Below are 14584 nucleotides of genomic sequence, written 5' to 3' on the forward strand. Positions count from 1 at the left end.
ATCTTGCATGAGAGAGAAGTAATGGGAGCTTTTCACAGAGCTTTAACATGTGTGAAATAACTGAAACAGATTTAGCTGCATCACTTTTTTACTGTAGTTTTAGTATAATTTACTATTTTTTACTATTGTCAGAAATTAGACATTTTAGTAGGCTACTGAAGTCATGAAATCATCAGTACTTCCAAGGACATCACTGAATGATAAGCAACAAATCAAACTCTGGAGAAAGATGGACCAGACAGACCCTTTACTTTGTCTGCTAACAGCTTCCTCTCCCCTGTCAATCTTACGGCTTTGACTTCTCTGTAAATACCAGTCCCCCAAATACAAGTGTGCCTATCTATAAACACTTGAGAATAAAACCAAACAATCAGTCCGGAGGAAAGTGAACATTGGTGCATTTCACTTTACAGCTAAACAAAATCTGCACTATTCTATTTCCAGACTTTATTGATATTTATGGACAAAATCTTAACAGAAATTTGTATGTTGCAAACCAATCAGTTGAGTCAATAAAAGTAGAAAGATATATTTTTAAGTACAGTGTACACTCACCGGCCATTTTATTAGGTACACCTTGCTAGTACCGAGTTGAACCCCCTTTTGCCTTTAGAACTGCCTTTGTGGCATAGATTCAACAAGGTACTGAAAACATTCTTCAGAGTGTCTGGTCCATATTGACATGATAGCATCATGCAGTTGCTGCAGATTTGTCGGCTGCACATCCATGATGCGAATCTCCCATTCCACCACATCCCAAAGGTGATCTATTGGATTGAGATCTGGTGACTGTGGAGGCCATTCAAGTACAATGAACTCATTGTCATGTTCAAGAAACCAGTCTGAGATGATTAGTGCTTTATGACATGGCGTGTTATCTTGCTGGAAGTAGCCATCAGAAGATGGGTACACTGTGGTCATAAAAGGATGGACGTGGTCAGCAACAATACTCAGGTAGGCTGTGGCGTTGAAATGATGCTCAATTGGTACTAATGGGCCCAAAGTGTGCCAGGAAAATATCCCCCACACCATGGCACCAACACCACCAGCCTGAACCGTTGATACAAGGCAGGATGGATCCATGCTTTCATATTGTTGACACCAAATTATGACCCTACCATCCGAATGTCGCAGCAGAAATTGAGACTCATCAGACCTGCTGTAGCCCATTCACCTCAAGGTTTGACGTGTTGTGCATCAGAGATGCTCTTCTGCATTCCTTGGTTGTAACTGATTATTTGAGTTACTATTGCCGTTCTATCAGCTCGAACCAATCTGGCCATTCTCCTCTGACCTCTGGCATCAACAAGGCCTTTGTGCTCACAGAACTGCCGCTCACTAGATATTTTCTTTTTTGGGCCATTCTCTGTAAACCCTAGTTTGTGTGAAAGTTCCAGTAGATCAGCAGTTTCTGAAATACTCAGACCAGCCCGTCTGGCACCAACAACCATGCCACGTTCAAAGTCACTTAAATCACCTTTCTTCTCCATTCTGATGCTCGGTTTGAACTGCACCAGATTGTCTTGGCAATGTCTACATGCCCAGTGGCAGAGCTAGAATTTTTTTTCAAGGGGTGGCCAAAGGGTGACCAAGGTTTTATCAGAGGGGTCCATATACAAATGATGAACGAAAGGAAACACATATTTTCTCTTAAAATGACCATTTCCAGTGGGGTGGCACTAGGGGTGGCAAGGGCTCTGTTGGGGGTGGCAATTGCCCCTGCCCCCCCTTTGGCTCCGCCATTGTACATGCCTAAATGCACTGAGTTGCTGCCATATGATTGGCTGATTCAACATTTGCGTTAATGAGCAGTTGGACAGATGGACCTAATAAAGTGGCCGGTGAATGTACATATACACTAAAGAATGACATTGTTCCCATTTTTCATGAATTTTTTTTATGTCTTGGACGTTTATATCATTTCAGTTTGGTGACGCTTTCTTCCCCTTTTCTTTACAGTAAATCATTGGCTTGTGATCCTCTCGTGATGACATAATCAGTAAATGACTGTGAGGAAGTAAGAAGTCAAGCATGGTTGATGTATCTCTCTCCAAATCCTATTCCATCTGGTATATGTTGAAGCCTTTTGAAGTGTTAGTCTTTTGTTGTTGTTGTTTTTCAGCACACATACTGTGGAATGTGGTTTTTCATATTTACATATAAAAAGGCAGAATTTTACAACTTTCTCAGAGTGAATGGGAAGAGTTAATTGACTGTAACTATTCCCTGAGTATAAGGAGGACAGAACAGTAAAACAACATCTTAACCAAGACTGTTTCTTAGTACAATGGAAAAGAGGGACTGATTCTTTGTCTTGACAAGACTATTTGGACATTGACAATCTGCAGTTACAATCAGATCCTCATATTATAATGGAAGGGCAGGATACAAAGCTATTCTTACGTTTCACCGAAGACAAGGTCCAAGGTCTCACGGTCCTCAAGGCACACACACATATCAACTATGCACAGGGGTTCTCCATCAGCAGAGCTGCTGCAATAGCTGCAACAGCCCCTGCTGAAGCCAAAACACCTAAAGCTCTGGCTGCATTTTCTGAAAAAGGGAAAAGGAAATAAGGATGAAAGTACAGAAAGCACATTTGGAAGCTTCACCACATGATCTGAATATAAAGAAAACCGCTGTAGTAAGAACAGCAAAGGCTGAAGTACTAGAGGCAGCATTTGGGAGCGACAACAAGCTCAGTTAAATGCTCGCAAGCAAGGGTTAGGGTTAGAGCCTGACAGTCCCACACCATGCACTAGGGAATACATACAGAAGCATTCATAGCCACACATCAGCTTTCAGATGGAGCCAGATCCTCTTTTCTGGAATACCTATAGTTGTTATAGTTGCCTTTTCAATATCTTCATCAGCACAGAAACTCTAAAAGGGAGCTTTCTGAGGAGGCAATCGCTGCAGGAAATTCTCCTTCAGTATGATGGTAGAATATATCTCAGCCAGGATACCTCTTCCCTATCAAGAAAGCTTCCCAATTAAGGAAGAGCAGCAAAATGGTTCTTGTTATCAAAAAGGAGCATTTCATGATCAGAATTGCTCACCTGCACCTACAGATATTCCTTATCAACTGTGACAGGAATGGTGACATCAAGACCACAGTACTGTCAGCAGCACAGGGTTCCTGCAATTTAATGATTCGCCAAAAGGTTACAGCATCTGGCACACACCAATTCAAAATACTTTTGGGTGGGTTGAATTTGACCAGAAACCAGAAATTGACATCTTAGTGAAGTAGAAATGTCATAAATCAGTTGAGAACGTGAGGCGTATAAAGGCTGTGAATACCAGTGACCCCATAGCATGGCAAATATTTGTACCCACAGTGTTTCATCATAACAGTTTTCCCAAAATCTCCGATTAAGACTATCAGAAGCCCTAACAGGTCCTATCAGGCTGCCCCAAGCCTTCTCCCACCTCTGACTTTGTGTTTTTTCTCTTGAACACAAGCCCAAAATTGCATGTTAGTCCGCAAATGTCTAAAGATACTGTTTTGTCATCAGAAGCTGTGCACACAAAAAAATTGCTGCTCATTCAAAAGATTTCTCAGTGACAAACAAACAAAAATGGCCAAAATGCCATCATCAAATGGTGAAGACATCCTTTTATTCCTGCACTGATAAGCACTGATATTGGGTACAGCCAGCTTTGGATGAAAGTATTAAGGAGAGCAACCATTTGCATGTCTTTTTCTGTTATTGATCTATTAAAACCCTGTTTGTTGGTCTTTCTTAGCATTATTGTTTCTGGTCTCTCTTTTGCTTTCTTTATACCTTGCTCTATCATGTTTTATAATATCAATACATATGTATATATGTTTATGTATATCCCATGACCCCTCTGCTTGATGTTTTGATGTTTTAGTGTTGTCAGTGTTCTGTTAGTTTGCTATCTGCAGTTTGGTTCGGTGTAACCTTGTTAGATATTGTCATCATCTTATTTCCAATTTTTATTTTAATAAACTGCATTAGACTGTGCATTTGCGTCCAGCCATATCTGACCTTGCATTACACCAACCACTGTTACCGGGTCAAAGAGTGCTGGTTGGTCATTCGTAATGGGAAGAATAAATTTTGCACAATATGCAAATCATAATATACTGAGGTCTTGTTTATTTCAGCAAGGAGTTTGAGTTCACCAGAGGACAGAGGTGACTAGACCCCATATGGGTCCAGAATTATGGGATGGCACCTTGAATAGATGTCTGATGAAAGAAGGGAACAACTTGTCACTCCCCTGCTAGAACCAGATGATGGAGAGGTGAAGATGCAGAGGTCCCTCAAGAGTTAATGCCATCTGATGTTGGCACTGATGAATGGGATAATTATACGTTATACATTATAATTATACGACAAAACACAAAATGCTGATCTTCTTTTCCAAGTTGTCAACATCATTAGCAGATTCCTGCCCTTAGATTTACACTAAATATGCCTAGTCTGAATGTTTAATAGCATACATGTGGCTTTATGTGAAGAACTAAAAAGAGCAACTTGATTGCCACCCAGATGTTTCTTAATATTCTAAAACTTTTGTTGAAAGTCTGCTTAACATCTATTCAAGGTTTGGGGAAAAAAACTTGATAAAGTTCACTAGGTAATTTAGTTATTAACTAGGTAACTAAATGACCTAGTTAGTAGTCATATTTAGTCATAATTCATAAATTAATGGAATTTGAGCTGTCATTCAATGTTAATGTTTATTGAAGTGTGGTTGCAAATCGATTTTTTTAGCCATTTAGAGGAAAGTGGTTAGCAGCATCCCGAAAACATACAATATTCTAAAACGCTATTAAGCAAAACTAGCGTTAAAATCTACTCGTCATTTGATACTAAATAACAAATGTAAATGCTGTGATTTGGTTGTGCCAAGAGATCCATCGATGAGATAATACTGTCATGACACAATTTTTATTATTTTGTTTCATTTTGTTTTTCTTTCCCCTGTCCTATCTCTGCCCTCCATTAGTATGACTTGTCTTGTTTTCTCTTGACTTACCTGAGTGTTTATACCCTGTGTTTCCCTGTCAGTTGTGTCAATCATTGTTAGAGTATTGACTGACTGTTTGTCTTTGCTCTCAACATTTCATGGTTGTTCCTTGTTGTTACAAGTTTCATGTTGTAAATTTCTTGTGCTTTGTTTGTGTCATTCTCATTTTTATAAGTTCATGTTCTTGGTTTCTCATTTCATTTGTGGTTTCAATATGTATTTCAGTAATGTCTCAGTATCTTCTGGTTCTTCCAACTATGAACTGTTTGGATTTGCCCACAGTAAACAGTTTATTCTGGTTCTGCTCATGGACAGGAACCAGGACCCCGTGGTGTCAAGATCTCTAGCAGCCATAAAACGACCCTTGATTGCTCAGGGATTATCAGTCCTGCTGTGACCATTTGGCCTTCTGCTTCCTTTACCAGGACAAATTCAGAGACCGAGAGACTGTAATTTTTGCATTTCCAATTTGTTACCAGTTGGTATCAATTGTTTACACACTGTTTACACTGTTACATCACTCTCGTACATGATGTAACCTCCCCAATCTGATAACCCCAGCCCTGTGCTGCACCCTTTCTCCACTCAACTGCCTGGGCTCCTTAGGGGCCACTGCCTCTCGTACCAGAGATGCAGAAACCTCAGAGAAGACTTGTGCCAAAAGGAGTGTGCTTCTCCTCCCAGAAGAGGTCACATGGGACATCTTTTGTGATGGTAAGATGAACTACCTTGTTGACCAATGCCACCTCCTGCTTGCAGTCTAGCTCAGACTCTATCCCAATGTGGATGGTGAAATATAGGTTTTACCTCGTGAGTCAGGATAGTCTCACAGCAGAATAGATTAGACTAGTCAGACAGTCAGTAGTACAGTCCCCTAGACTTTAGCCTTCCCCTGTCAAGTATTAAATTATAAATACTTATAAGCAAGGATGTAAAGCTAAATCGAGTTTGCATTATATCACATACCTCTTATAACCTCCTCAGTCCAGGAAAAACCCTTTTCCCATCTGTTTACTAAGCAGTATAATCTGTCCTTAGTTCATCTCATAGGTTTTCTTTACATATTTTGCCTCTATTATCTCTGATATTTCAATGTACACTTACCAGCCAATTTATTAAGTACACCTGTTCAACTGCTCATTAACACAAATGTCGAATCACATCACATGGCAGCAACTCAAGGCATTCAGGCATGTAGACATGGCCAAGACGATCTGCTGCAGTTCAAACCGAGCATCAGAATAGGGAAGAAAGGTCATTTAATTGACTTTAAACGTGGCATGGTTGTCACGTTCAATGAAATTAATTGTCTGTCAGGTGCGAGACGGCCTGGTCTGAGTATTTCAGAAACTGGTGATCTACCGAGATTTTCATGCACAACCATCTCTAGGGTTTACAGAGAATGGTCCAAAAAGAGAAAATATGCAGTGAGTTCTGTGGGCGCAAATGCCTTGTTGATGCCAGAGCTCAGAGGAGAATGGCCAGACTGGTTCCAGCTGATAGAACGGCAACAGTAACTCAAATAATCAGTTACAACCAAGGAATGCAGAAGAGCATCTCTGAACGCACAACACGCCAAACCTTGAGGTGAATGGGCTACAGCAGGTCTGATGAGTCTCGATTTCTGCTGCAACATTTGGGTGGTAGGGTCAGAATTTGGCGTCAACAACATGAAATCATGGATCCATCCTGCCTTGTATCAACGGTTCAGGCTGGTGGTGGTGGTGCAATGGTGAGGGGGATATTTTCCTGGCACACTTTGGGCCCATTAGTACCAATTGAGCATCGTGTCAATGCCACCATGCTGTCAATGCTGACCATGTCCATCTCTTTATGACAGTGTGCCCATCTTCTGATGGCTACTTCCAGCAGGATAACGTGTCATGTAATAAAGCCCGAATCATCTCAGACTGGTTTCATGAACACAACAATGTACTTGAATGGCCTCCATAGTAACCACAGTCACCACAGTCACCAGATCTCAATCCAATAGAGCAACTTTGGGATGTGGTGGAACAGGAGATTCGCATCATGGATGTGCAGCTGACAAGTCTGCAGCAACTGTGTGATGCCATCGTGTCAATATGGACCCGACACTCCGAGGAATGTTTCCAGTACCTTGTTGAATCTATTCCACAAAGGATTTAGGCAGTTCTGAAGGCAAAAGGTGGTCCAACCCGGTAAAAATATAAATGTAAATCTACCCTATTTGTCAATTGTGATTTTCACCTCAATCAAAATTTGTCCTCCGCATTTTCCCATCTGTGCAGTTAACAGACACACACATTAGTGATTACTAGGGGGCTGTGGTGCACACATGCGGCACTCTGGGAGCTCAGTCATAGCCTCAGGCCTGGGAATCGAACCCACAACCCTCTGGTCACAAGATCGTTTCCCTAACCACCAGAACATGACTGCCCCCTAGCACTATTAGGTACTATTAGGCAAGGTGAACCTAATAAAGTGGCCTGTGAGTGTACATCCCACAATTTGTCAGGTTTGTGATGTGGCATTTATAATTTTGATATATCATAAATGATCACATTGTAGAACTGGCAACTTTTATAAGTTGACACAGAATTAACGTTGAATTACTTCAATTCAAATGTATTTTCCATGCTAATCACCCAACAGGGAAAATACAATTGAATGAAAGTCATTGCCACAGTTCATCTTAATTTTGATTACCAGGTTGAAGTTCATATCGCTGCAAAAAGCCACAGAACCTACCATAGCAGGCAGCAGAGGGAGGCGTTCATCTCTCAGAAGAACATCCTGCAGAACAATATAATGAAGTAGCCACAGAAGAGTCTTTTACTAGACTACGAATTATAGTTCATTGTATGTTTCTAAAATATAGCCATAAAAGAGGCACTGAGAAATGGAGACTGCAAAATATGCAATACTGAACACATGAATTAGAAGAACCCAAATTGGTTTCAGTTTGGGAGATGCATCATGGCCCATAACATTAATGCCTGGGAGTCTGTGTAGGGTTGATGGCACACTTGTTTTAGCCTAATGCATTGATTTTGGCTTTCAATTTATTAGTTACCTGGGATTTGTTGGAGATAAAATTAGAGTGGAAGAAGGCACATATGTAACCTATAAATAAATAATATTTGGATTTTATTCAATTTATTTAAATGTATTAGATTTTGTGTTATCAGTAATTGTGACACAAATCTGAGAAATCTTTTGCAATATATATCCTATGTCAGCTTGTTCCTCCAATAGGAACAGCATTTTAAAGCCTGTTCTCTTTTTTTCTTTCCTTACCCAATCCCTGTTTCTCACTCTGTCTGTTCATATGTATTCTTCCTCTCCTTCAAATGTTTCCTGGTTTGTTTGTTTTGATTGTGTATGTTGTAGTCAGCTAAGAGGCAATATCCTGGTGACAGCTTGCAGTATGTGCAGGGTGGGGTATCTTTGGCAGTAGACTGCAGCACTGTACAATTGGGCAGAGAGAAACCATTTGTAGCCAAGATACAAGGACTCACACTGAGTTTGGCCTGTTTTTCACTGACAGGATGTTATGGGCCTTAACATGAAGAAAGGGTCAAACAGGAGTACTCATCTGGCATCAGATTTGCTGGGTTATGCAAGCATTTTCATGGTGCATTGCAGAACAAAACTGGGCTAGAAACAGCACTCCTCTATTCTTGACATATAAAGGGTATCTAAGGATGTCTAACAAAATAAGCTCTTGAACTTGTGATTTGAATTCTGCAGTAAGGATGCACGTGGATGAAAACAGCAAGAAAAAATACATGAAAATACAGCAAGAGAAAAACAGCAAGAAAAAATACATGAAAATACACCCATTTTTGAGTTGGAAGGATGACGTTTTTGAAATCTATTCTGAAGAGAGTACAGTGTGATCAATGATTGCCATTGATGTTATTGTCATAAGTGACATCAATAAACCATAATGGGATCTATCTGAACTTCTGTCCATCTGTGAAAGAAATCAATAACTATTACTGTGTACCACAAGAAAGTGTTTTTACAGAAAATTCTACACAGAAACATTTGTAAAGAACTGAAACCGATTGTGCTCATCAGAATGGCGCAGGATTTTCTAAGCAACAATTAATCAGGGAAATTACTCATGTGAAGGCCAAGGGATGGGGGGTGGTTTCTATCAGTAAAAGACCAGGGTCCTAATAAATCACTGCAGTTTAGTTTCCCCGCGGTCTTTGCATTATCATGCTCCTCCAGCCAGTGGCACCGGAAGGATTATATTTCACAGTATGCTGTAGAACCACCCTCCCACTTGTAGGATATCTTTAATGTCTAGGTTTCAGAGCACGCACATAAAACTACTAGTGAGCAAGTGAGTGAGCAAGAGAGAGATTCATTCAGGGATTTTTTTTTTGCACATTACTGATACAGCACCACCATAAAACTAATTACCACTGCTTGCATTTCACTGCTCGGCCAACAGGCCTGAAAATCAGCAGCATTATACGAAATTATAGGCTGCAACATATTATATTATTATATAGTATATTAATTAAAGCCCAGAGAAACATGCAGTGCGGGTTGGCAAAGCATACTACAGACTCCCTCATTTAGGAGTTAGGCATAAAGATTGTAACTAGACATGGCATAAAACCAAATTTTTTTGTATTGATCTGATTGCAATTACCGGTAATTAAAAAACACTGTGGAGTTGTGGTTCAGTCATTTGGGTGAAACTATAATTCTACTGATATCATAAATGAATGATGAATACACATTCACTGACTCCTGAAATGTATGCTATAGTTAATCTGCATTTCTTCCCCTCGCCATTTTACTACACTCCACACATAACAAAATAAGCTCTTGAATTTTAGAGATTTGCATTTTGTAGGGAGTACTGACAAAGGCTGTCTGTACTATGATTTTCTCTTCATTTAACCACTTATAAATGTAATGTTTAACCAATATAAATGTAATTAGTCTAAAAAATTCATTTCATTAATGATTTTTCAACCTTAAAACTCAACAGTCTAACTATAAACTTGGCTGGTTTCCTACTTCTACAAGTGGTTTGAATACACTAAATCCATAGAGTAATTAACTTTGTTGTTGAAAAATGCCTGTTAGGTTTGCTTTTCCATGACCCCGAACTTTACTAGGTGACATCTCTAGAAACAAGACTGCAAAACCAAACAAGCTGCTACAATGAAAATCAAAATGCCAAATGAGGACAGGAACACGGAACAGGGACGCTAGCACCAGCATTAGCACACAGTTTTTCCTACTCTTGGCAGAATCACTCTCAATTTTCAGAAAATGTTTAACCTGTTTAATTTTGATCATTTCTAATTTACTTATTTGCTTGCTAACATATAATCATTAGCTTAATGCAACATTGCCTGTGATGATTAAGCACCAGAAATGCTGTCATGCAGTGACCTCTAACCAATGACGTTAACAACAAAAGTCATCCTTCGAATGTATTTGATCCACAACAGCCATAATGCATCTCATTCTCTAATACATTACTCAAGAAAAACATAATCTAAACACATGATCTGCTATTAACAATTTCATTTTTCAAAATTTAATGTTAAAAGAAATAATTAAAGTTATATTTAAAGAAAAGAACATACGGCATTATTACAGCTACCAGTGCAAGTGCCTCCAGCCATAATAGAGCCATCTGGATGAGCATCTCCCCACTCAAATGGTGCCTCAAATATCTGCTTCATACAACTGGGTGCAGCTAAAGATGCAAAAAAATATATTTCTGAACAGTTTTGGACTAATTGGCACATCTCAATTTTTTTTTTAGACCTTCCTAGTAATGGGTCTGATAACATATCGGTGAGAGTGGTTTGTGCAGTGCTTAGTATTATAAGGAAGATATGAATAGCAGGCTGTCAACATGCAGTATAGGAGAGAAAGGTAAGTGAATGAAGAGCCCATTATAAATCATATATAGTTCCTCTTACACCAAATCAAGCCAAAAACAAATTTTTACGACGTTCAACTTGATGTGGAAATTGAAAGTGCACATATGTCTATTACAATAATCAGTTTTGATTTGAGTTTCTTTATAATGTTTTTATGTCAAATGTAAAACTAATGTGCACAGACATTTCATTGTACATACATTCAAACAATGTACAGCAATACAGTAATGCACTGACATCAAGGGTCTTTATAGGGGAGGACCACCGGATATTTTAATTTGATAATGAAAGGAAATCCAGAAAATAGCTATTCCAAAAAAGTGATCCAAATAAGTAAGAAGAAGAAAATTTATAAGAAAATTCCTACATTAGTGTACCCGAGAAAATATATGTATGTAAGGCATGTTGATGGTATCTCGTGAAATTGTGCACACAAAGAAAATATGTTTTAACATGCAAACATGTCAATCTTATTTATAGTAACATAAAACAGGAAGATGATAAATCCTGCACCTAACATCCGGAGTCATGCAACAGGCTTGGCTAGGATGTATTAACCAACCAACAACCATGATCTAATAATACCTACACAATACTACTAAGAAGACAAGATAGATTTCCCACACCCTATGCACACACTAGTTGCTTGAACAGAACACAGCAGCAGCTACAATCTGATACTGGCTCGACAAGGATCCAGAAGCACAGAGCACTATGTTCATGGTCCATTGCCTCAACTGCCAAGTACTCAGACCACCAAACAAACCTGGACTGACCTTCAAAACAAAGTGACATGGACACACACAATACCTTGCAAGCTTTTCCTTGGGGTCATCAGGAAGGCACCTCCCTTCGTTGGTGTTTCGATGAATTGAGTCCCCAACACCTCCAGAAGGCTCATCAGTGGAGTCTGGCGTCCCAGACCCACCCCCCTCCAAGCTCACAATGTAGCCCATCACAAAATTACCAACAACCCTGCTACCCGACGGCTATCGGAAAAGCCAAGTGACAATCCTACCCATATCTCAACATCACACCCACCAAACAATTTATCTCTTCAAGTACTATCCTTACCCCACCTACCCTCAGCCCTTCTTAGCCACACCCACTGACTAGATCTCTCAGCTACCTCTGACAACTCCTTTACCACTGCTCTCATCACACAGCCTCTAAATCCAAACTCAGCCAGTAGTCTTGTGGCAGACTTCGCCACGAAACCCCTAGCCCCTACCTCTACAGGTCTAATATATGCTTGCCAGCCCCGCTCTCTTACCTCAGCCACCAAATCTGCATACTTTAACCTTTTCCTTTCGTATGCTGCATCAACTTCGTCCTCAAATGGAACAGTTAGCTCTATGAAATACACTATCCGCTTACTTTCAGAGTACAACACAACATCTGGCCTCAAGTTTGTGACAACAATACACTCTGGAACCTGCAATTTACAGCCTACATCAACCAACAGTTTCCAATCTCTTGCATCAGCCCACTTATCGCCAACTTTTGAAAACTGTGCTGGCTCCTTGCTATGCTGCCCCTCACACACAAACCTAATTACTCTATTGGAACTAGCAACTGGCATGCCACTAACTTCCAACCGCTTCTTATCAAGTGCACCTGCCAGTGATTTAAGTACCTGATTATGCCTCCATGTATAACGTCCCTGTGACAAACTCACCTTGCATGCCGACAGGATGTGCTTCAATGTACCACTTCCTGCACATAGCTTACAAGTTGGATCCTCACCCAACCACTGCCCAAGGTTTTGTGGAGTTGGAAGCACATCATAAGTAGCTCCCACAAGAAACTTTATACGACTCGCATCCAATGCCCACAACTCTTGCCAGGTGATTCTCCTCTTCTCTACACTTTCCCATTTCATCCACTGACCCTGCTTACTCTGTCCTGCAGCTTTTGCCCGTCTTACTTCCTCCTCCTGCTCTCGAATAAAACCAGTCACCATTCGTCTTCTCTCAGGAGATGTGGCCTTGCTGAATGCCCTCCATGTATCACCTGACCCTAGTCCTGCCCTCCCATTTTGCACCTGCCCTACAACATCTCTATGCTCCAATGCCCTCTTTGCTGCCTGAGTTGCCTCTTGGGAATTCCACTTTCTTCCTGTACGTGTCACTGGTGCCGCTGCTTTGATCAGTGCATCTTTCGACCCCATCAACAACATTTCTCTGCCTACCTTGGCACATTTAAACTCCTCAACTAAGCTTGTTAGTGGCAGTTCTAGTACTCCTCTCCCAAACCATGCCACACTACTAAGACAATGTGGAACCCCAAGCCATTTTCTTACAGCCTTATTAACAATCCTTTCTAGCCTCTCAACTTCAGTCATTGGAATATCATACACTGTCAGTGGCCACCTTAGACGAGGCAACAATCCAAACTGCAAACACCACAATTTACCTGGCAAAAAGGACTTATCGATACTATTAATAGCCTCACCCAATTCCTTCCTTAACTCTACAACCTGCTCTTTGTCGTTCAGTTCTGCGGTGTACCACCTACCTAGACTCTTAACTGATTTCTCCAGAATAGACGGTATAACTTCTCCCTCCATCACATACTTTTCTTGTGTCAACTTCCCTTTCACAATTGAAACACTCCTAGACTTACTGGGTTTAACCTTCATCCTAGCCAGCCTAAGATTATCACCTAGCTTCTCCAACAGCCGCCGAGTACATGGAACAGTTGTCGTCAATGTAGTCATGTCATCCATGTATGCCCTAATCGGTGGGAGCCGGGTGCCATCATGCAGCCTCTCCCCACCTACAACCCACTTAGAAGCCCTAATAATCACCTCCATTGCCATTGTAAATGCCAATGGTGAGATTGTGCACCCTGCCATTATACCTACTTCCAGACGTTGCCAAGATGTAACAAACTCCTCTGTGCTGAAACAAAACTGAATGTCTCCAAAATAAGCTTTAACTAACCTCGTAATCTCATCTGGAATCTGAAAAAATTCAAATGCTTTCCATAACAAAGCATGTGGTACCGAACCAAAAGCATTAGCCAGATCCAAGAATACCACATACTTTTTATTTATATATAAAAAGACAGTTGTCCCTACTAAAAAATAGAGAGCGAGGTACAACAGAGATTGTGACAATTATGAAGCTGGCTGTCAAACCCTAACATTAATGTCATAGCTCAAACATAATGTCATGGTGTGTAAACAGAGCTTTGCTCTATAGCCTAGTCAATGAAGAGTATGCCTGCAGTTGGTCATCAGGCTTGGGAGAGTTGCTTTAAAAGTGCATTCTGTAACAGGTGTGTACAGATTTGTACAACTCAGAAAACATTTGTTCTCCATCTAAATACCATGTCTCTTTCTTGGCAGGTGAGCAGTGCTGAGAAGGCCCTCTGTTGCAGTATACCCAATCATATCACATTGGTAGACATCCCAGAAAGGTACAAATGTTTTGAGATAGGTGAGGAAGTTCTTCCTACTGAACGTGTGTTACTGTGTTGGAATGCATGGTGCCTGGCAACTTTCTGAAGGAGAGCAAGCAGGGAGGACACAACAGGAACTCCCACCATTTCATGTTCCTCCCCACAACCTGTAAATTACTTGAAAGTCTATGTTTAGCATTGATGAGTGTTTAATTATGTAAGTGTTTAATTCGCTTTGACGTTCCCCTAATTTTCTTTTTAGTATTTTT

The 14584-nt window shown here is 40.4% G+C and overlaps 1 protein-coding gene across 2 annotated transcripts in view; it reads right to left on the bottom strand.

Annotated features, from left to right (window-relative positions):
- The window catches only part of syt2a (synaptotagmin IIa), a 72320-nt gene that overhangs the window by 38939 nt on the left and 18797 nt on the right, over positions 1-14584 (bottom strand). Inside the window, exon 2 of one of the 2 annotated variants that reach the window (XM_076983791.1) lies at positions 2404-2553. The exons of the other annotated variant lie outside the window; for it this stretch is intronic. The gene's annotated coding sequence lies outside the window, so the exon portion shown is untranslated. The remainder of the gene's footprint in view (positions 1-2403; positions 2554-14584) is intronic. 2 annotated transcript variants of the gene reach the window in all.

The sequence above is a fragment of the Brachyhypopomus gauderio genome, chromosome 21, assembly GCF_052324685.1.
Source record: "Brachyhypopomus gauderio isolate BG-103 chromosome 21, BGAUD_0.2, whole genome shotgun sequence".
In the NCBI taxonomy this organism is placed as follows: Eukaryota; Metazoa; Chordata; class Actinopteri; order Gymnotiformes; family Hypopomidae; genus Brachyhypopomus; species Brachyhypopomus gauderio.